Source organism: Triturus cristatus, chromosome 10 (genome assembly GCF_964204655.1).
Source record: "Triturus cristatus chromosome 10, aTriCri1.1, whole genome shotgun sequence".
Lineage (NCBI taxonomy): Eukaryota > Metazoa > Chordata > Amphibia > Caudata > Salamandridae > Triturus > Triturus cristatus.
This window is the reverse complement of record NC_140593.1, coordinates 1141621351-1141644901: the sequence shown is the minus strand read 5'-3', so window position 1 is coordinate 1141644901 and position 23551 is coordinate 1141621351. Positions and strand designations below refer to the sequence as shown.

General features: G+C 49.8%; 1 protein-coding gene across 7 annotated transcripts in view; it reads right to left on the bottom strand.

The window, feature by feature from the left end:
- Nucleotides 1-23551, bottom strand: part of TNRC6A (trinucleotide repeat containing adaptor 6A) — a 451850-nt gene that overhangs the window by 236939 nt on the left and 191360 nt on the right. The gene's annotated exons all lie outside the window — the stretch shown is intronic.

Genomic DNA, 23551 nt, shown 5'->3' with positions numbered 1-23551 from the left:
CGACAAACCAAACCATGTAAAATCCCTTTTTAACATTTTGCTCCAGTTGCATAAGAGCACCAAGAAATGTGCAGCAGACAGTCAACCCAACAAACATGGATTAGCATACCAAGAGATTAGGATGTCCAATAAAAAAAGGGGACCCGGAGCCCTGCATTATTCATGGTAGCATTCCACATGGGAGTCCAAGTATCATTACCCTTTAATGGAAAGGAATACCTAAATTACAATCACAAAAAAAAAAAAAACTAAAAGTATGTCTATTCAGACCAGAAACATTGAAAGGCAGAATCTGTGCAAACAGATGTGGAAAAAAAAAAGTCTCAAATAGAAAATGAGCCCCACATCTGTGCTAGATGAATGAGAGGAATCAACTTTCCTCAAGTCTTTAGCTGCACTTTGTTTTTAGCAGAAGCAGTGTGTTAATATGCACTGCCATATAGCGTTAGGCTCCGATATCTGAAAGTTGCCTTTATTTTAAGTCGTCTTCCGACTTGAGAATTCTTGCGACTCCTTCCTTAGCCCACAACGGACCAGACCTTTTCATAGGGAGGGGGAATAATGAAAGTAAACAGCTTAGATAGCTTCAGGGGAGGTAGGAGGGTGCATTTAAACTTGCAGCACTACAAGCTACAGATGGTTACATAGTAGTATTTTCTGTTTGCAGCTTCTGCTGTTGTGGATCACAAGCTCTGCAAAAACTGAAAAGTGGCAGCTAGAGTAGATCTTGATATTTGAGATACAGTTCTGTCAAATAAAGTCTCTTGATGGGCTTGAATATCCATACTGAAGTGCTTAGTGAACTTGTATGTTACTGACCATGTAGCAGTTTTGCAGATCTCTGCTATTAACATAACATCTATTTGTAAAGCGCACGCTCACCAACAGGCATCTTGGTGCTGAATAACAGATGTTTGTTACCCAACTCAATAGTACTCATTTTAATCAACCTCAGATGGATGAAGGGCTCAGTGGACCTGCCAGATTTGAACCTGTGTCCATGAGGTCAAACACAGGACCTTGCAGTGGACGCATTAGTCCACTGAGCCACCAGAACCGGCTTGGACTATTGGCACATTTCCTAAGGAGGTCAAAGTTACTCCTTTCTTTCTACTGTAATGTGTCCTGGGCACCACTTGCAGTGGGAACTTAATTTGAGCACAGCACGTTCCTATGTACTTATCGATCTTGAAAAACAACCCTTTTAAATGGGGTTTCTTAGGTAAGGTTTCGCAAAAGCAACAAACAGTTGCTCCGTTTTGCAGATGGACTTTGTCCAGTCAATGTAGTACATTAGTGCTCTTTCGACATTGGTGTGTAATGCTCTTTCTTTTAAGGTCTCCGGGTGTGGGAAGCATTGTTAACTCAGTGTTGTGTCTTTGACATGGAAATGAGATACCACTTTTGTAGAAGTATTTGATCTGTCCTCATGACCCCTACCATAATTTCTCAACTAGGAGCGCTTGAAATTCACCAACTCTCCTCTGTGCTGTAACTGCAACTAGGCTAACGTACGAGTTACTTACCTTCGGTAACGATGTATCTGGTAGAGACGTTGTCTAGCTGCAGATTTCTTAACTTCGAACATCCCCAGGCGTCAGACTGGATACGGAAAACATTTTGCAGCAGCACCTCTGCGCGCTGGGGGACGGCGCCACATGACCCCGCCCTGACGTCCACGGACGTGACGTCAGCGAGGTCATATAAGTCCCTCCCGGAGCGCCATCAGTTTTCTTCAGAGAAAATTTTCCACGGCGCAGCGCGGAGTCACCAACAATACTGTGAAAGTATGGGAACAGTGCGAAGGACAAAAAAGCCGTAAAAAATAAAATAAAAAGAAAGCGGTTGGTGCAAAACACCATCATAAAAAGACAGTAGCAGACACTGTCTACATATACGAGAAGAAGTAAAGGCAGAGCAAAGCTCTGAGAAAAGACCCTGCAAAGTGAAGCATGGACCCTTTCAAGGGAATAATATCGCAACAGGCAAGATAGATTATTACCATTTTGCACTGTGCCGACCAACAAGGACGGAACACAGGAAGAACAGTCCACTGCGAGAAGGTATGAAAAGAATGGTATTTCCCTATAGCAAGGGAAGGCAGAAACATAGCCCAGCAGATCCCCAGCGAAAGAGACTATAGAGGAGACAAGAGTCCTGACTCAATGGAGAAGGTGGGAGGGAGGGAAGCAACAGGAGAAGAATCATCTCGTGATGATGGTGAATGAAAAGGTACCGATTTACAGGAAAGAAGCCACCTGTAGTGAGGCAGCCGCATATGGCAATTCTTACAGAGGGCACAACAATGTGAGAACTCTGAAAGAAAACCAATGGCAACTGAAAGGAGACAAAGTGGAGAAACCCACCTGGCAAGGTCCTCGCAGAACGGGGAGGATGGGTGAGCGTTAAGGTATCTGCGGCTAGACAACGTCTCTACCAGATGGAAGAGTTACTTACCTTCGGAAACTATATATCTGGTAGAGACAGTCTAGCTGCAGATTCCTTAACTTAGAATATCTCCTCAGGCGTCAGACTGGATCCGGAAAGGAATATGCTACTTACCAGTATGCATCTGTTCTTGGCATGTAGAGCTGCAGAGTTGTACACTTAGCATAGGTCGCCATCTGGTGTTGGGCCCGGATGTTTGCAGTTTGTTTTTCTTCTTGGACAGTCTTTGGAAGTCACGAGTTTGGTGACTCCTCCTTCGGTCCGTACTGCGCATGGGCTTCGGCTCCATCCTCAGATTGTTTTTCGCCAACAGGGAAATGATGGAGCGTAGTAATAACAGTGAGAAACCCATGTGTTGTATCTAAATAAGATGTACTGGAACGGATACAGGTAGCCGGGGAGACGGGTGGGCGTGTACAACTCTGCAGCTCTACATGCCAAGAACAGATGCATACTGGTAAGTAGCATATTCCGTTCGAGGCATATGAGCTGCAGATTGTACACTTAGCATAGATTATATAGCAGTACCCAACCTTAGCGGCGACCACCGGTATCCGTTGCAGCTGTTTGAAAAAGTGTTTTTAGTACAGCCTGGCCCACCCTAGCTTGCTGCTTGGAATGCACATCTACACAGTAGTGTTTTGTGAAGGTGTGCGGTGTAGACCATGTGGCTGCCTTGCAGATGTCATCTAAGGGTATATTCCCTAGAAAAGCCATAGAAGCCCCTAACTTTCTTGTAGAGTGGGCTTTAGGGGGAACAGATAATGTTCTCTTTGCCTTTTGATAGCAAATTTGTATGCATTTTACAATCCACCTAGCTATCCCTGATTTTGAAATGGGGTTGCCTTTATGTGGTGGAGAGAAGGAAACAAACAATTGTTTAGTCTTCCTGAAGGGTTGCGTTCTTTGTATGTAGTATAGTAACGCCCTTTTTACATCAAGTGTGTGTAAGGCCCTTTCTGCAACAGATTGGGGTTGCGAAAAGACGACAGGTAATTCCACTGATTGATTGAGGTGGAAGGGGGAAATGACTTTGGGCAGAAACTTCGGATTTGTGCGAAGTATGACCTTGCTGTGATGCATTTGTATGTAGGGTTCCTGTATGGTGAACGCTTGTATTTCACCAACCCTTCTAAGGGAAGTGATAGCTACAAGGAAAGCTGTTTTCCAGGTGAGAAACTGTAGCTCACATTTGTGCATTGGTTCGAAGGGCGGACCCATTAGTCGTGTAAGAACTAAATTTAGATTCCATACAGGGGAAGGTGGTGCCCTGGGAGGAATTACTCGTTTAAGGCCTTCCATGAAGGCTTTAATAGCGGGCACTCTGAAGAGTGATAAATGCTGCCTGTTTTGTAGATAAGCGGCGATCGCTGCTAGGTGTAGGCGTATGGATGAATATGCCAGGTTACACCTGTGAAGATGGAGCAGATAGCATATGATGTGCTGTATGGATGCATCTAGGGGGTTAATTGTATTGTTACGGCAGTAAATTACAAATCTTTTCCACTTTGCGGCATAGCATGCTCTAGTGGTAGGACGTCTGGCTTCCATGATGATGTTCATGCAATCAGGGGGAAGGTTAAGGTATCCGAATTCTAAGATTTCAGGAGCCAGATCGCCAGGTTGAGCTGGGCTGGGTCCGGGTGCCTGATTTCTCCATGGTTCTGGGTTAGGAGGCATGGGGAAAGGTGCAGTTTTTGATGTGGTACCACTGATAGTTGTAGTGGCGTGGTGTACCACGGCTGCCTGGCCCACGTTGGAGCTACCAGAATGAGTGTGAGGGAGTGCTGTTGTAGCTTCCTGACCACTAATGGAATTAGTGGGAGAGGTGGAAAGGCGTATGCAAATCTGCCTGACCAGTTCATCCATATCGCATTGCCCTTGGGCAATGGGTGTGGGTATCTGGCGGCGAAGCTTGGGCATTTTTTGTTTTCGTGGGTGGCGAAGAGGTCTATCTGAGGATGCCCCCACTGTTTGAAGAATGGGTGAAGAACTTGTGGATGCAGTTCCCATTCGTGTAGTTGTTGCGTTTGTCTGCTGAGCAGATCTGCTATGGTGTTTTGTACTCCTGGAACGTGCTGTGCCAGGAGAAAGATGTTTTGGGGAATTGCCCATCTCCATATGCTCTGGGCTAAGCGGGAGAGCTGGGGAGAGTGTGTCCCCCCCCTGTTTTTGTATATAATACATCGCAGTCATGTTGTCTGTGCGAATGAGGACTGCTTTGCCCGAAATTTGTTTTTGGAAAGATTTTAGGGCTAGAAAGATCGCCAAGAGCTCCAGATGGTTGATGTGGAGCGATTTTTGCTGTGGCGTCCATAGACCTTGCATTGTGAGGTGTAGGAGGTGCGCTCCCCAGCCGGAGAGCGATGCGTCCGCTGTTAGAATCACCTGAGGAACCGGGTCCAGGAACGGCCGTCCTTTGGAAAGGTTTGTGGTGTTCCACCACTGCAGAGAGTGATGTGTGCGGCCGTCCACCAACACCAGATCCGTCAGCTGACCCTGGGCCTGGTTCCACTGTTGTGCTAGGCACTCTTGAAGTGGACGCATGTGGAGTCTTGCATGGGGCACTATAAATATGCAGGACGCCATCATTCCTATGAGCTTCATGAACACTCTTGCTGGAAGAGAGTGTTGGGGAAGGAATGTTTTGCGTAAGGCTTGAATGCTTGTGATTCTGGCTGAGTTTGGATAGGCAATACCTTTGGAGGTGTCTATAGTGGCCCCGAGATATTGCTTTGTGTGAGATGGTATGAGGTGCGACTTTTGGTAGTTCACCGTGAAGCCTAGCTGGTGGAGCAGTTGGATGGTGCTGTTTGTATGTTGCACACATTGGTGGTAGGACGTGGCTTTTATCAGCCAGTCGTCTAAGTAAGGGAAGACGTGAATGTGTTGACGTCTGAGGTGTGCTGCTACTACTGCTAGGCATTTGGTAAACACTCGTGGTGCAGTGGTGACCCCGAAGGGGAGAACCGTGAATTGGTAATGTTGCCCGTCCACCACAAACCTGAGGTATTTCCTGTGAGAGGGGTGTATTGGAATGTGAAAGTATGCGTCTTTCAGATCCAAGGTTGTGAGAAAGTCTCCCTGGCAGAGGAGTGGGAGGACTTGTTGTAGAGTGACCATGTGAAAATGGTCTGAATGTATGTAGGCATTTAGAGGCCGGAGGTCCAGAATGGGTCTGAGGGTCTCGTCTTTCTTTGGTATTAAGAAATATAGAGAGTAGACCCCTAGATTTCGTTGATTGACGGGGACCTGCTCTATAGCGTGTTTTTGCAGGAGTGAGAGTACCTCTTGTTTGAGCAGTGTGGAATGTTCTTGAGACATTGGACGGTGCCTTGGTGGGATATTGGGTGGGGTAGATGTTAGCTCTAGACAGTACCCTGACCGAATGATTTGGGTCACCCATTTGTCCGATGTTATGGACTCCCATACGTGGATAAAGTTTTGTAGTCTGCCCCCGACCGGAGTGGAATGGTCTGGGGGGAGCGGAGGGGAGTCATTGTGCGGGGGGGGTGGCAGAACGGGTGTTGTTGGTTTTGCCCCTGCCCTTATTGTTGTTACCACTGTAACCACCTCTCTGATTGCCCTTTGAAAAGGTATTTTGAGGAGGGGACTTGTAGGAGGTAGAGGCGTTATCGGTGGAGGAGCCTCTGCCTGTGCCACGAAAGGACGAGCGTCGAAAGGAACGTTTGGAGGCTTGTGTTTGGAGTGCCCCCATAGACTTTGCTGTGTCTGTGTCTTTCTTCATCTTTTCGAGCGCTTCGTCTACCTTTGGCCCAAAGAGTGTTTCCTGGTCAAAGGGGTGATTGAGTATGGATGCCTGGACTTCAGGCTTGAACCCTGAGATCCTGAGCCAGGCGTGGCGACGAAGCAGGACACTGGTATTTATGGCCCTAGAAGCAGTGTCGGCTGCATCGAGGGCACACTTAATGGAGGTGTTTGTAATTAGTTTACCCTCCTGTATCAGGTCATGAGCCTTGTGCTTGTATTTTTCTGGAAGGTGCTGCATAAGAGCCTCTAGTTCGTCATAGTGTGCTCTATCATATCGCGCAAGCAGTGCTTGTGTGTTTGCAATGCGCCACATGTTTGCAGCTTGGGAGGCGGTGCGTTTACCAGACGCGTCCAGAAGTTTAGATTCTTTGTCTGGCGGTGGGGCATCTCATGAGGATTGGGAGTTAGCCCGCTTTCTAGCTGTGGAGACAACTAGGGAATCTAGGGGAGCAGGGCCCTTGATGTAAGCAGGGTCCTTGATGTAAGCAGGGTCTGTGGGTGCCGCCTTGTACTTCTTCTCTATTCTAGGTTTCAGTACTCTGGCTCTGACAGGGTCTTTGAACACCTCTGTAGCGTGCTTGGTGACACCCTTAAGCATGGGTAAAATGGAAGTAGATTTGTCTTGTATATCAAATGTATCCAGTAGGAAGTCTTCTTCTACTGGTTCACTGTGCATGTCCACCCCATGGTAGTGTGCTGCTCTCTGCACTAAATGATGAAACCCTAAGGAGTCCTCTGGAGGAGACGGCCTTGATGGGTATAGGTCGTCCTGAGGTACATTGGGTATATCAGGGTTATTGTAATCCTCCCATGGATCTGGGGTCCCTGGTGGAGTGGGATCCATTGGGGCGTCCGCCGGGTAATTGTCCGGATCCCCATCATCCGGATCTGGGGATGGGGCCGGATCGTAGTGAGGTACAGGTGGCGGAGACCTGTGAGGTGGAGGCGGTGGAGGAGGTGGAGGGGGTAGGGGAGGCGGTGGTGGGGAGGGCACTCTGAGGGGAGAAGTAGCAGAGTCCTTCCTTTTGGGTGGAGGAGGAGGAGCCGGAGCATCAAGGCGTCTTTTCTTGGTAGTTAAAGTCAAAAGCCCAGTCTTTGGATCTTTGGACAAAGTCTTTTGTAAAGGGTCTGGTGTAAACAGAGCCAATGGTGTCGAGTCGTCTGTCGGCACCGGTGATTTCGGAACCGGGGGTTTCGATGGTCTGTGTGCGCCATGCTTTTTTGAGGTCTCCGGGTGTTTCGGCGTAGAATGATGTTTCGGCGCCGGAGCGTCGGTGCCGACAGATTTGTGTTTGTGTTTGGTCGGCACCGAGTGTCCAGGCTTCGGCACCGGTGGTTTCGGAGTCGAGCTGGATTTTGCAGTCTTCGGTGCCGGATGCTGTTTTTCGGCACCGGGTGTCGGCTGGCTCGATCCCGAGCTGCCATGAGACTTTGGGGGCTTCGACACCGGGCCCGAAGGTGGGGTGATCGAAGTTTTGGTTTTGGTTTTGCCCAGGCCGGCAGGCGAGGGAGTAACCTGAGTCTCTTTGGTTTTCGGCGCGGGGGTGGGAGGGGGCATAGTACTCACGGCCCGCTGCGCTGGTGTAACGTCCTCCACGTCGGAGTCGTCGGCCTCGGAAGCGCTGACGACGTCTTCCTCCTGCTCGGTGTGTGTTTGCCCCGAAGCTTCGGCGTCGTCTCCGAAGATGTCCGGTGGAGCTGCAGAGGATGAGTGCGCCATGGTGCGTCGAGCTCTTCTATCTCGGATGGTCTTCTTCGATCGAAAAGACTTGCAGGCGGGGCAGTCTCTAGCCTCGTGTTCCGGAGAGAGGCAAAGGTTACACACCTGATGGAGGTCGGTGTGGGGAAATTTAGACCCACATTTTGGGCACTTTTTGAACGGAGTCCTTTCCATCGGCCGGGACCGGAGTCGCGGAGGGCCCGAAGGCCGGTGCCGATGTACGGGATGGAGAAAAGTGCCGCTTCGAGAGATGAAGATGATGATGAAGAAACTCGAAGAAACGAGGATTTTCCGTCGAGGCTGGAACCGTAGAAGTTCGAAGCCGGAGCACGAAGTATCACATCCGAGCCCGATGGCGGAAAAAAACAATCTGAGGATGGAGCCGAAGCCCATGCGCAGTACGGACCGAAGGAGGAGTCACCAAACTCGTGACTTCCAAAGACTGTCCAAGAAGAAAAACAAACTGCAAACATCCGGGCCCAACACCAGATGGCGACCTATGCTAAGTGTACAATCTGCAGCTCATATGCCTCGAACATCTTTTTTCCCCAGCAATACCCCTGCACACCGGGAGGTGCCGTCGCCTGCCTCCGTCCCGACGTCGTCCACGGAAGTGACGTCAATGGAGCCACATAAGCCACTCCCCGCATGCTGATGTGACATCGGAAACTTTTCCGCGCCACAACGCGGAGCCACGCAAAACAAGCATTGGCATAGCCAATAGGTCTCGCCTTTGGGACCTTATAAGTATTTAATAATGCAGCACAATATCATTGGTGCAACATCAACTGCTGCATGGCTAAACACAATGTCCCAAAGGGGAGACCTATTGGCTATGCCAATGCTTGTTTAATGTATATTGAATTAATAAACGACTGTTGTATTGCTCATTTCTAAATTTGACAGACAGCGCCACCATATGGCAGACTGTGGTCACCCTAGCCAAGCTACTTGAATCCAAACATGCCGCGATTTCCGGATATAGAACGTAGTGTAAATACTTCTGCTGCCACTGCTTCGTCAGAACAAGAAACAGACGGGGGCATAGGGGTAAAACTAAAAGCAGAGCCTACATATAAGGGAAATGGACTGAAAGGCAATGCCTTTAAAGTGGTCACGAAGAACCTTCAACAAGCTGGCGCAGCAATGCATGAAAAAGTTTTCTCTTCAAGACAGGGTGGTGAGAGAGGGAGGGGTCGGGTGAGTCTCAGACACGCCACAGTTCAGGAAAGAAGACGGATTGGCGGGCGGAGAGACAGGAGGACGAGAGAACAGGGGAGGCAAGAGTAACGGAGGGTATACAAAGAGAGAAGGGGGCAGCGAGAGTAGAGGAGCGAAGAAAAATAAACAGAGGGGCAAAATTTAAAGAGAAAGTAGGGCAGAACGAGAAAAAGAGAAAAGGGCACAGACGCAAAAAGTAAGGCGAGAGACACGAAAATTACAACATGAAAAAGAAAGTAAGAAGATAGCAGGGGAAGAAAGACTGAACCGAGAGAGGGAAAGACAAGAAGCGCGAGCAAAAAGAAGACAAAAGAAGGTGGAGCAAGTGAGTGGCCGGGACTTGTGGGCGAGAAGAGAGGCGCCCGCACGCTTTGGAAAGCAGTCTGCTCATTTTCAAGCACTGTACTCGTGCTTGTGGCGCGCACCTGCTCGCTCCCGCAAGGTGGATGCCGCCACAAGCACGAGTGTGTGCTTGTAAATGATCAGAGCGACGGCTAAAGGCCCTCCTATTCAGCGCATGGTTAGTCTGTTCAGATTGTTGCGAGGCAGGCTTCCTGTGTCCAAACTGTTTCCATGTTGGTTCAAGAAGAAGTAAGGAACTGTTCAAGTTGAAGAGAGTTTATAGAAAATAAAAGAAAGGGTGCAGAGCAAGCATGATACGGTCGAGGTTTATGATGAGAAATGAAAGGTCAAAAGTCCACCATTTGTAGTAGAGTTAGAGTGCAGAAGCCTGGTTTAGCAGGAAAAGGCATGGTTAAATTTAGCAAAGCAATGACAGTGATAAAAGTAGATCATAAAAGTGTGGTGACACAAGATGGCAAATTCTGGAACTTGAGGACAGTGGCAAAATGTAACCAAGAAAGTGTACTTCTACATGAAAGAAAGTGTGAAGAGTCTTTTGTGAGAGTGGGATTAGGAAGTGATGCAGCCTTACCATTACATAACAGGCTAGAGGATAACGTCAATTGTCAGTGATCGATGTGGCAAATGGAATTGTGAGGGTGAGAGACCAAGTGGTTTTGAGTCCATAGCCTTACGTGTGAAGCTGGGAGCACGTGGGAGACGACCACCGACCAAATTTGAAAATGTTCTACAAGTGCTTTATTTTGTTTGAATATGAAGTCATCAACTTTTGAATATGTATTTCTCTTTATATAGCTTTATGCATTAGTTTTAAGTAATATTTATAGGGGAAGGATGTGCTGTATGTTATTACCTATGTAGATTGGGGTTGTTTGAGCATGCATTAATTAAGGCCTGGCACTATGAGGTAGAGGAACTCTAGAATGGAATGTGAGGGGCTGGGCAGAGAAAAACAGTACTTGGTCATTGATTCCTGTGGTACTGTGCTGTTGAATAAACCTTTCGTCTGGATTTAATACTTTTTTGTCGTTGGGTTGCATTTAACAATGTGCGACACGTTGTCTTTGTTATCAAAATCTAATAAAAGGTTTAATTAAAAAAAGAAATGTTGTGGTGTGTCTCCGGTTACTATAGGAGAACAACGTCAGATTGGAGCTTTGAAAACTGATTACTGTGAGCACATCAATAATTATTCGCTTTGGACACCTTGCGCTACCCAGGTCACGGGAGGCAAAAGAAAAGGCCAGAAAGTCACAGCTGTGATGACAGGAATCAAAACAAGGCGTCACATGACTTATCACCAATAGACATAAGAGGAGGGGCCTATGCCTTGTTCCAGCAAAGACATCAACAAGCAAGATTTACGAGATGAGTCACAGCCGACTCCGTAAGAAGAAGGACTTGTTAGGGCTTTTCCTACCAAACTGATTCTTTTGACCTCGTTATTGGGTAGGGGTCTTTTTATAATGGCAACCCTTGTGGTTAGAAACATATCTACAATACTTTCAAAGAAAGAGAACTTTTGTCACATGTTAAATAATTTTAAGAACATGTGTACAACTGAATATTTTTTCCTCAGTATAAACATTATATGACACACAGATAGAAATAAAGACTTCCACAGTCCATCAGTGGAGAATTATATTTATTTTTACTTCGATGTGTTTTCGGTAGTCGGCATGGAGCGAGTGAGTGGCCGGGACGTGTGGGCGAGGAGAGACGCGCGCGCTTGGGAGAGCAGTCTGCTCATTTTCAAGCACTGCACTCGTGCTTGTGGTGCGCTCCCGCAAGGTGGATGTCACCACAAGCATGAGTGCAGTGCTTGAAAAAGAGCAGAGCGATGGCTAAAGGCCCTCCTATGCAGCGCATGCGTAGGTGAGACCTAAAACTGTGATAGCATAGGAACAGTGCGTGTTAAAAAGAGCAACAAAGTTGAAAAAACGATGAGTAACCTGAAAATGAGAGAATAATCATTTGGATGAGAAACAATAGGAAGTAGAAAAGCACCCTGTACCCGGAAGGACTGAAGGCAGCTCACAGAGCACTTGCTGCAAGCAAGGCCCCAAAAATTGCCAAGTCGTGTCCCACCTCGAGGGGGGGCAACAGCTGCGGCACAAAAGACATAAGCCAGGCACAGCTCGTCACCACAGGAGGGATATGAAAAGAACCACAATATCGAAGCAACATGATGCAAGACTAGTGACTAGGAGCGAACGACCACAGGAAAGTTCACTACACACACCCTACAGAGATTAAAAGACTAGCACCAAAGAGAACCCAACCGACTGCCATGGAAAGAAGGCGGCACATGTGGTGGGAGGGAATAAAGAACAGAATAACTGCACACAGGTGGCACAACATGAGAAAGAAGTGAAAAGTAAGACGTTAACCACCTAAAAACGTGGACAGAGTGGAGAGCCAAAGGCCCACACGCAGGAGAACACACCCTACCCCAGAGTGAGGTGCGAAAGCACTCTTCTGGAAGACCAAGGCCACCAGAAGTTGGGGGCTAGGTGGAAAATCACCATATGAAAAGGCCTTCTCAAAGAGGGGAGGATGGACGGGCGTTAACGAATCTGGAATCCAGGAGAACCTATTCGTCAACTGCTGACGAAATACGGTGGAAACCGCAATGCCAGGACAACGGACATCAGACCAATGACCCACCTTAAGGAGCATGAACAAGGGAGGGTAAAGACACCAAATCTAACAAGAGACGGTGTGAGACCTCTGTCGCCCAGACACAGATGAAAGGAAAACAGAACTAGATGTTCTGTGCTAACGTAAGAAACAATGCAGTGAGACCTTCAAAGAAGGATTCCAGCACCGGTCCCTATAAAAGTTCCAAGGGTCAAAACAACATGACAACGGTAGAGTATACCGCCCGAACACATACCACAGTGAAAGCCACGAGGAACAGGGGACAGTCGAGACTGTCCTCCCAAGAACAGGAGCCGCAGCAGGAGGCCAGTGGTGTAAGAAAAAACACCGTAATGTGTACCCCTATTACATGTGACAACAGTGGCAGGGCCTAGCCTAGCGCCAACAGAGACAGAGGAGCCACCATTGAGCAAAAACTCAGGAGACAGGCATGCAGTCAAACGAATTAAAAGGCACCACAGTGAGTGGAGATCCCGCAAAGCTATGAACACAGACGGCACTATCCCGAAGGAAGAGTAAACAAGAATATCTGACACCAAGGCAAAGAGACTTAGTAAGCAAGCGTCCCAACGGCGTGTAGAATCCACGATATACACAAAGAGGCAGGAATGTCGCCACACGTACGAGGAGTGACGAAATCCTAAGTAGGGTAGTCATGCAAGCAGTATCACAGCACCGATGTGCTGCATAACAGGTAAGAATGCAGCAAAAACAAGAGGTCCCCGAGGGGGAAGAAACTTGGTCTCCTGTGAGACAAGCGGAAACAGACCACAAGACTACCCATAAAGGCACAGACAAGCCGGGTGCCAAAAGACTACACCGCCAAAGACCGACACCGTCTACCAAAATGGAGAACGTCGAGTAGAATACACACACAGTAATGCAACCTAAGGAAGCACCTGTGCCAGAATGGGAGTAAGAACTCACACCCAGAAAAACATCAGGGGCGGAGCACAGATCCAGTGGCAGAAACGCATAGACAAAAGCCACTCCTTGAGAACTAAGAATATGCACAGGACAGGAAGGGACAAACCGGACCACTTGTCCTGTCAGAAACAAGGAACCGGAGACCGTGCCACGGAAGACCACCGATAAACAGGCAAGCACAGCAAGGTTGCAGAAACACGCCAGGGTGACAAAACACCTTACGGAGGCGGGGATGTATTACAGACCAACCGTAGACAACCTATTGTAACCCTTGGAGAGAAACTAAGCCCATGGATCTCACCAGAGGAGACATCCTACAACAGTAGGAAGAGTCAGCGTGCATCAAAAGTTCCTGGATAAGGAAGAGTAGCAATATGATCGCCAACAAATACCCCACATAGGGTAAGGCACAATCCTACAAAAGAAGGGTCCCTCTTGAGACATGCACGTAGGCAGAGGCTTCAAAGAAGGGCAAACACAGCTTAACCAGCAGTATCAGCATAAGTAAGGAAGACGGCTGAGCAGCCACGCAACGCAACCCAGAACATCTGCAGCCCACAATGGGTAACAGAAAGGAAAGGGACGGCATCGACATGAAACCAAAAATCCTCCACCTAGATTAAAATAGAGGAAGACATATATACAGGAGGCGCTCGACCACCGACTCAGCGCGGGCATCAAAAAGAGCGACCCCATGAAACGGTAGATCTGTAAGCCGCTCCAGAACATGCTCTGGGTTTTGCACCATCGCGTAACTACGCGTGGCGGCGTATGGAAACGGACCTGGCCATAGCACGACCCACAGAGTTCGTGGTGTCCATGGCAGACCGAATTGAAAAGTTTGGCGTATCATGGCAATCACTGATTAGGCAGACCAGATCGGCACAAGAGTTCTCCGGCAAAGAGTGGAGGGGCCGTTCAACAGCGTCCCAAAGGGCAACCGTAGCCCGAGCAAATACACACGTGTTGAGGGACCGGAGTCACTAGCAAGGGGATGCAAACACATCGCGGCCAAATGACTTCAACCACCGAGACTCCCGAGTGGGAGGATGCAACGGAACAGGATTGACAGAGAGCTGCCTGAAGCACAAGTCCTCCAGCTCCAGGATGGAAGGTCAGACAGGGTAATTAGGAGCCGGCCGATGGCGATGTGCCACGCCACAATCCACGGGGTCCCGAGGGGAGGGCCTTGCCCACGTTCCGAAAAGGATGTCAAACAATGACTCTGCAAAAGGTAACAATGGTTCCATGTTCCCCGCACCCTGGTGGAGAATATCCAGCAAAGGCTCCGAAGGACTAGAGGCTGAGGGCGGCTCAATCCTTAAAATGTCTACAGCCGTGCAAACAGCCCTGACAAACGTCCCACTATCCTCTGTGGCGCCGCGAGACGGCGAAAGCCAGTCATCAGTAGGTGATGGATGCAAGCTAAACCGGCCACTTAATAGAGGCTCAGCAGCAGGATGAGTAGGCCAATCCTCCAATGGCGCCTGCACTGGAGAGCATTGAAATGACTCCGGGGTGGTGAACCCACCGACCAATAAAGCCGGAGACGGTACCGGCATCGGACACCTCCGAAAAGGCCCTGACCGGTGGAGCAGAGCAAGCGTCGGCGACCTCCGAAAAGGCGTCGACCGCCCGAGACGAGCTGGCAACCTCCGAAAAGGTTTCGACCCCTGGAGTGTAGCCGGCGTCAGCAACCTCCGAAGAGGCCCGACACGGCGATTCAAGCCTGCCTCGGCAACCTCCGAAAAGGCCTTGGCTCCTCGAGTCGAGCCGGCGACCTCCGAAAAGGCCACTACCACTCTGAGTCAGACCGGCATTGACACCATTCGCCGAGGTAGAAACTTGCGGGGAGAGAATCAGCCGAAGCGGTGTCGTGAACCACATCCCAGCCACCGGCAGTGATGCCGCAGGGAGCATCGGAAGGCTGTGCAATGGCGCTACGGAAGGGCTAGACGTCGTGAAATGACCCTCCGGGCCGTGCCCCGACGTTGCGGCGACTCTGGTGTCAGAGTCCGGGCACTCGGTTGGAGCTGAGGGTAAACCCACCGGCCGTGTCCCAACCTGAGTCCCTACCCACTCTTTGGGGCCCGGAAGCACACCAGGGAGGGGGGAAATGCTTACCTGAGGTAGGCGACTGACGGCTGCATGAACGACTCCGCTGGAGAAGGAGACCTGCGTCGCGAGGGGTCCGTTCGGGACATCCGGCAGATAGAAGCTTCATATGGCGTTCCCGCAGTGATTGCGGCACCAGCTGGTGGCAAACATCGCACTCCACAGAGTCATGGTGCTCTCCTAAGCACCATATACAGAGATCGTGAGGGTCCGTAGCGAGCAGGACCGGCACGGTTGAAGGCCACAAGGGCATCAAACACACTGTTCCTGGACGCGAAAGGCATCGAAAAGGCCTGTAATAAACAATAACAGGCCCGAGGTATTACTTTCCCGGATCCGCGTTAGGACCCGGAAAAGAAGAAAACTGACGTCAGCACGCTGAGAGTGGCTTATATGGCTCCATTGATGTCACTTCCGTGGACAACGTCGGGACGGAGCCAGGCGACCCCACCTCCCAGTGTGCAGGGGTATTGCTGGGGAAGGAATATGCTACTTCCCAGTATGCATCTGTTCTTGGCATGTAGAGCTGCAGATCTACACACTTTTGCATAGTTCGCCATCTAGTGTTGGGCCCGGATGTTTGCAGTTTGTTTTTCCTCTTGGAAAGTCTTTGGAAGTCACGAGGTCGGTGACTCCTCTTTTGGATCGTATTGCGCATGGGCTTCGGCTCCATCCTCAGATTGTTTTACGCCAACAGGGAAAGATGGAGCGTAGTAATAACAGTGAAGAAACCCATGTGTGTTGTATCTAAATAAGATGGACTGGAACAGATAGAGGTAGCCGGGGAGGCGGGTGGGCGTGTGTAGATCTGCAGCTCTACATGCCAAGAACAGATGCATACTGGTAAGTAGCATATTCCGTTCGAGGCACATGAGCTGCAGATTACACACTTTTGCATAATCTATATAGCAGTTCCCAACCTTAGCGGCGACCACCGGTATCTGTTGCAGTGGCTTGAAATAGTGTTTTTAGCACAGCCTGGCCCACACTAGCTTGTTGCTTGGTTTGCACATCTACACAGTAGTAAAGTGAGCGGTGTTGACCATGTAGCTGCTTTGCAGATATCATCTAATGGGATGTTCCCTAGAAAAGCCATAGAAGCCCCTATCTGTCGTGTAGAATGGGTTTTAGGGGGAACGGATAGCGTTCGTTTTGCTTTGTGGTAGCAAATCTGGATGCATTTTACAATCCACCTAGCTATCCCTGATTTTGAGATGGGGTTGCCCTTGTGTGGTGGAGAGAAAGAGACACACAGTTGTTTGGTCTTTCTGAAAGGTTGTGTTCTTTGCATATAGTAAAGTAAGGCTCGTTTGACATCTAGCGTGTGTAGAGCCCTTTCTGCAACAGTTTGAGGTTGCGAGAAAAATACCGGTAATTCAACAGATTGGTTTAGGTGAAAAGGGGAAATGACTTTAGGTAGGAATTTTGGGTTGGTACGGAGAACAACCTTGTTCTGGTGCATTTGAAGAAAAGGTTATTGTATGGTAAGTGCTTGTATCTCACTGACCCATCTAAGGGAAGTGATGGCTACAAGAAAAGCTGTTTTCCATGTGAGAAATTGCAGTTCGCATTTATGCAAAGGTTCGAAGGGCGGCCCCATTAGCCTTGTGAGAACGATATTTAAGTCCACACAGGTGAGGGTGGTACTCTGGGAGGAATTATTCGTTTTAGACCTTCCATGAAGGCTTTAATGGTAGGTACTCTGAAAAGTGATAGGTGCTGCCTGTTTTGTAGGTAAGCTGCAATTGCTGCGAGGTGTAGCCGAATAGAGGTATATGCTAGGTTACACCTTTGTAGATGGAGTAAGTAGCATATGATGTGCTGTATAGATACGTCTAGAGGGTTGATTGTTTTGTTATGGCAATAAACAACAAATCTTTTCCATTTGGCAGCGTAGCAGGCTCTAGTGGTAGGGCGTCTAGCTTCTCTGATGACGTTCATACAGTCATGGGGAAGGTTTAGGTATCCGAATTCTAAGATTTCAGGAGCCAGATCGCAAGGTTGAGCTGAGCTGGGTCCGGGTGCCTGATCTCTCCATGGTTCTGGGTTAGGAGGCATGGTGAGAGGAGTAGCTTTTGGTGTGGTACTACCGAGAGTTCCAGCAGCGTGGTGTACCACGGTTGTCTGGCCCATGTTGGAGCTACTAGGATCAGTGTGAGGGAATGCGGTTGTAGCTTTCGCACCACTAACGGAATTAGTGGGAGAGGTGGAAAAGCGTACGCAAATTTGTCTGACCAGTTCATCCATATCGCATTGCCTTTGGACAATGGGTGTGGGTATCTGGCGGCGAAGCTTGGGCATTTTTTGTTTTCGTGGGTGGCAAAGAGGTCTATCTGCGGATGCCCCCACATTTGAAAGAACGGGTGAAGAACCTGCGGGTGAAGTTCCCACTCGTGGATCTGCTGCGTCTGTCTGCTGAGCAGATCTGCCATGGTGTTTTGGACTACTGGGACATGTTGGGCTAGGAGAAAAATGTTGTGTGGAATTGCCCATCTCCATATGCTCTGTGCTAGTTGAGAGAGCTGTGGAGAATGTGTGCCGCCTTGTTCTTGAATGTAATACATGGCCGTCATGTTGTCTGTGCGAATGAGGACTGCCTTGCCTAAAATCTGTCTGTGAAAGGATTTTAGGGCTAGAGAGATTGCTAGTAACTCCAGATGGTTGATATGGAGTAACTTTTGTTGTGGCGTCCATGTGCCCTGCCCTGTGAGGTGTAATAGATGAGCTCCCCAGCCGGAGAGCGGTGCGTCTGTTAGTATTATTTGTGGAACCGGGTCCAGGAACGGTCGACCTTTGGAAAGGTTTGTGGTGTTCCACCACTGCAGAGAGCGATGGGTGCGACCGTCTACCAACACCAGATCGGTCAGTTGCCCCTGGGCCTGGTTCCATTGGCACGCTAAGCACTCTTGAAGTGGACGCATCTGGAGTCTTGCGTGGGGCACTATGAAAATGCAAGAGGCCATCATCCCCATCAGTTGCATAAACACTCTTGCTGGGAGGGAGTGTTGAAGTATGAATCTTTGACGCAAAGCCTGAATGCTTGCAATCCTGGCCGGATTGGGGTAGGCTATGGCTTTTGAGGTGTCTATGGTGTCACCGAGGTATTGCTTTATGTGGGATGGTGTTATCTGGGACTTTTGGTGGTTCACCGTGAAGCCTAGTTGATGAAGTAGTTGGATTGTAGTGGCGGTGTGGTGTACACATTGGTTGTAGGACGTGGCTTTTATCAGCCAGTCGTCCAAATATGGGAAGACGTGAATGTGCTGTCTTCTGAGAAGTGCCGCCACTACCGCTAGGCACTTGGTGAATACCCTTGGTGCTGTTGTGACTCCAAATGGGAGCACCTTGAACTGGTAGTGTTGCCCGTCCACTACAAATCTGAGGTACTTTCTGTGAGCATGGTGTACCGGAATGTGAAAGTATGCGTCTTTCAAGTCCAGTGTGGTGAGGAAGTCGTTCTGGGAGAGGAGCGGAAGCACCTGCTGAAGCGTTACCCTGTGATAATGGTCTGAATGTATGGATGTGTTTAGGGGCCGGAGATCTAGAATAGGTCGTAGAGTCTCGTCCCTTTTTGGTATTAGAAAATATAGGGAGTAGACCCCTAAATTTTGCTGATTGGCGGGAACTTGTTCTATTGCCTGTTTTTGCAGGAGGGAGATTACCTCCTGTTTTAGTAATGTGGAATGTTCTTGTGACATTGGGCGTTGCCTGGGTGGAATGTTTGGGGGGGGTAGATGTTAATTCTAGGCAGTACCCTGACCGAATAATTTGGGTCACCCATTTGTCCGAGGTGATGGTCTCCCAGACCTGAAGGAAATTTTGTAGTCTGCCCCCGACCGGAGTGGGATGGTCTGGAGGGAGCGGGGGGGGGGGGGGCGAGTCATTGGGTAGGCGGTGTGGCAGAGCGGGCGGTATTTGTTTTGCCTCTGCCTTTGTTATTTCCCCTATAGCCGCCTCTTTGATAACCCCTTGTGAAGGTGGACTGAGTGGGGGATTTGTAGGAAGTGGACGCGCTATCTGAGAAGTAGCCTCTAGATGTACTCCGAAAGGAAGAGCGGCGAAAGGAGCGCATAGGAGGTTGTGACTGCAGGGCTCCCATGGACTTCGCCGTATCAGTGTCCTTCATTATTTCTAGGGCCTCATCTACCTTTGGGCCGAATAGGTGTTCTTGGTCAAAGGGATGATTTAGGATGGAGGCCTGTGCCTCTGGTTTGAAACCTGAGATTCTCAGCCAAGCATGGCGACGGAGGAGGACGCTAGTATTAATGGCCCTGGAGGCTGTGTCTGCTGCATCTAAGGCACAGCGTATGGAGGTGTTAGTTATTTTCTTACCCTCTTGAATTATTTCATTGGCCCTATTTTTGTATCTTTCAGGGAGGTGGTGCATTATGGTTTCTAATTCATCATAATGTGCCCTATCGTATCTGGCCAATAGCGCTTGGGTGTTGGCGATACGCCATATATTGGCTGCCTGTGACACAGTGCGCTTTCCTGACGCGTCCAATAGCTTTGATTCTTTGTCAGGTGGTGGTGCTTCGCCTGACGCCTGGGAATTTGACCTCTTTCGTGCAGTGGAACCCACTAGGGAATCTAGTGGCGCTGGCCCTTTGATATAGGCAGGATTTGTGGGGGCAGCTTTGTACTTTCTCTATGCGTGGGTTAATGACCCTGGCCCTGACTGGGTCCTTAAAAACCTCTGGCGCATGTTTTACCACCCCCTTGAGCATAGGTAGTATGGAGGTAGACCTATGTGCGGTATCAAATGTGTCAAGGAGGAAATCCTCCTCCACTGGGTCAGTGTGTAACTCTACCCAGTGATAATGTGCCGGCCTCTGAAATAGGTGGTGGAAACCTAATGAATCTTCCGGTGGAGATAGCCTGGAAGGGTAAAGGTCATCTTGTGGGACGTCTGGAATATCTGGGTTATTGTAGTTGTCCCATGGGTCTGGGGATCCTATAGGGGTGGGGTCTTGGGGCACATCCCCTGGATCGTGATATGGGTCCCCCTGATCATCATCGTCTGGAGACGGGGTTGGAGAGCGATGAGATGGGGGTGGAGGTGGAGAGGGTGGAGGAAGGTATTCTGAAAGGGGAGGTAGCAGAGTCCTTCCTTTTTGGAGATGGAGGTGGAGCCGGTTTGTCCAAATGTCTCTTTTTGGAAGAGAGTGCCAAATGCCCAGTTTTTTGGATCCTTGGTAAGAGTTTTTTGTAAGGGATCCGGTGTAAAGAGTTCCTGTGACAATGTTTGTTCCGTCGGCGCCGAAGTCTTCGGGCCAATGACTTTTTAGGCTTGTCCGTGCCGTGCTTAGCACTGGGCTTGGGAACCTCCGATTTCTTGGTCGGTGTCGAGGTGGGCTTCGGCGTGGAAGTGTCGGTGCCGAGGGCCTTATGGGGTTTGGTCGGTACCGAAGATGGCGTCGGTACGGAAGCGCTGGGTTTCGACACCGAGGACTTCGGTGCAGAGCTTGGTGTCGAGGTAGAGGCCGGTTTCTTTTTTGGTGCCGAACTGTTTTTGTCGGCACCGCTGGAAGGCTGGCTTGAGCCCGAGCCGCCGGAAGGCTTATTTGGCTTCTTCACAGGGCCCGAAGGTGGGGTGTGTGAAGCAGTGTCTCTGGTCTTGCCTAGGCCCGGAGGCGAAGGCGTGACCGAAGCCTTTTGGGGGGGGGGGGGGGGGGGGGCGGGGTATATTACTCACGACTCTCTGCGCCGGGGTGATGTCCTCTACATCCGAGTCGTCGGCTTCGGAAGCACGGACGAGGTCCTCTTCGGTGCGCTGCTGTCCTGGATCTTCGTCGTCGTCCCCGAAGATGTCAACTGGAACGGAGGTCGAGGAGTGCGCCATTTTTCGTCTGGCTATTCGGTCCCGAATAGTCTTTTTCGATCTGAAAGACTTACAGGCCGGACAGTCTCGAGCCTCGTGTAAAGGGGAGAGGCAGAGGTTGCACACCTCATGAAGATCGGTGTGGGGGAATTTGGACCCACGTCGAGGGCACTTCTTGAATGGAGTTCTTTCCATCACCCGGGACCGGAGCTTGGGTAGGCCCCAAGGCCGCCGTCGATGACTGGAACCGAAGATTTGTCGATCCGAAGGTGATTGAGGCGATCGCGATCGAAACAATACCGCGATGTGAGTGAGGATTCCACTTCAATCGTCGAACTGGAAATGTTCGGAACCGGAGCGCGAAGATTACATCCGAGCCCGATGGCGGAAAAAAACAATCTGAGGATGGAGCCAAAGCCCATGCGCAATACGATCCAAAGGAGGAGTCACCGACCTCGTGACTTCCAAACACTTTCCAAGAGGAAAAACAACTGCAAACATCCGGGCCCAACACCAGATGGCGATCTATGCAAAAGTGTGTAATCTGCAGCTCATATGCCTCGAACAAAAGATTTTCCGGATCCAGTCTGACGCCTGGGGAGATATTCTAAGTTAAGGAATCTGCGGCTAGATGTCTCTATCAGATACATTGTTACCGAAGTTAAGTAACTTGTACATCTGATAGAGACATCTAGCCACAGATTCCTTAACTTAGAATAGATACCACAGCCATACCCCCAGGGGGAGGTGGGTCTGCGACAGAGAACAGAAAGTGCCCGAAGCACTGACCCGGCAACAGAGTGACGGACCATGGGGAAGGCTGTGGCGGAACAGCCAGACAGCAACCCAAGTGGCTAGAAAGAGCAAAAGACAAAACATCCCAAACTGCCAGAATAGTGCAACACCATACCCATAAGACTATGAGATGTATAAACAGCACTAGCCATATTCCAGAACAGAAGAGAGAGTCCAGAACGAAGGAGGGTTAAGGACTACTCCCGGCTCAATGGTGAATTAAGTGGATGACAACAAAAGCTAGAGGATAACAAGAAGAAATGTAACCAGAGCCTACCAGTCTAGCCCACGCAAGGGAGGCCGGAGAGGCCAAAGCCAGAAGCAAAGGGCAGAGGCAGGAACTGAGCAACATTTTAGAAGAGCAGGCGGGAACAAAGACACGCCAAGTGCACACCTAGTCACCAAAAGGTGTGACAGGGGCGAATAGTATCACTCTGAAGCACGCTGAAGGGGACCACAACTAAAATATGCACAGAGCAGACAGCCACGGCGAAAGCTAAAATGAACATGGAACTGCCCAACCAGGGAGCTTGAAGGTCGAGGGGTGAACTCACCCACGAAATACAGAGAAGCATGGTGCAGCACTGCGACAACCTGCATCAGAGGAGCTGTCCCGCAGGCACAGGAGACAGAGTAGGATGAAGCCCAGAAGGGAGTGGCCACAGAGGCACCAAAAGTGCCACTAGGAGCTGTGAATAGGAACACGCATAACTTGAGAAGAACCCCAGATCTCCAGACCACTTCCTCTGATTGGGAGGGGAAATCCACCCCCTACAGAAGAATGGGACTGTTTAGTATAGGCCAAAAAAGAAGCATCGTGAAGCGGGTGGACCATCCCAGGGAGTGGAACGCAAGGAACCCTTATTGCTCGAGATGCAGGAAAAGACACCGAAGTGCACTGAAAGGTGCTTGAAAAGACACCGCCGTGCAGAACGAGGGCAAGCTCCAGTACAAGCACTGACTTGCTCCTTGAAACACAGATGTAGGACCAGACTTCGCAGTAGCGGAGAGGTGGAAAGCAAGGGGGCGAGCAACGACCACGCAACTATGGGTGCCGTAGGAGGAATCCACCTAGTGCCCCCGTGGCAGGAGGTAGCCGCGTTTTGAAGCGTGCTGAAAGACAATGAAAACCACATATGCAAGGCAAGACCCATGGCGTAAAGGAGATAGCGCCAAAAGCACAATACTGAACACCGTGCAACGGTAGGACAAGGGCGTCATTGGACGTAGACAGCCCAAAGGGGCCTTCATGCCCGCGTGACGCATAGCAGAGCTATACAAAAGCATACAGGTACTCCACTTGGAGTATGGCACATCCCCAAGAACAATGGGGGTGGGGGGGGAGGGGGACACCTCTTAGGGCAAACCACAATCAGAGAACAGAACACAAATAATCTGTGGAACACCGCCACAGTAGGCTTATCGCCAGCCTAAAAATCGCAGAAGCCAACTGGTGGACGCCAAATAAAAGGGCAACCACCCTAGATCATATGAAAGGGAAACCTTTGAAATACAGACCTATGGGGGAGGACGAAATTCCGCAAGGAGGCGCTGAACAGCCGAATTGGCGTGGGCATCAAACAAAAGGACCCCATCACAGGGTAGGTCAACAAGGCGCTCCCAGATATTCTCCGGAAAGACGCCATCCCACAACCAAGCATGGCACCTTAGGGCCACCGAACTAGCCATAGCACGGCCTAAGGAATCCG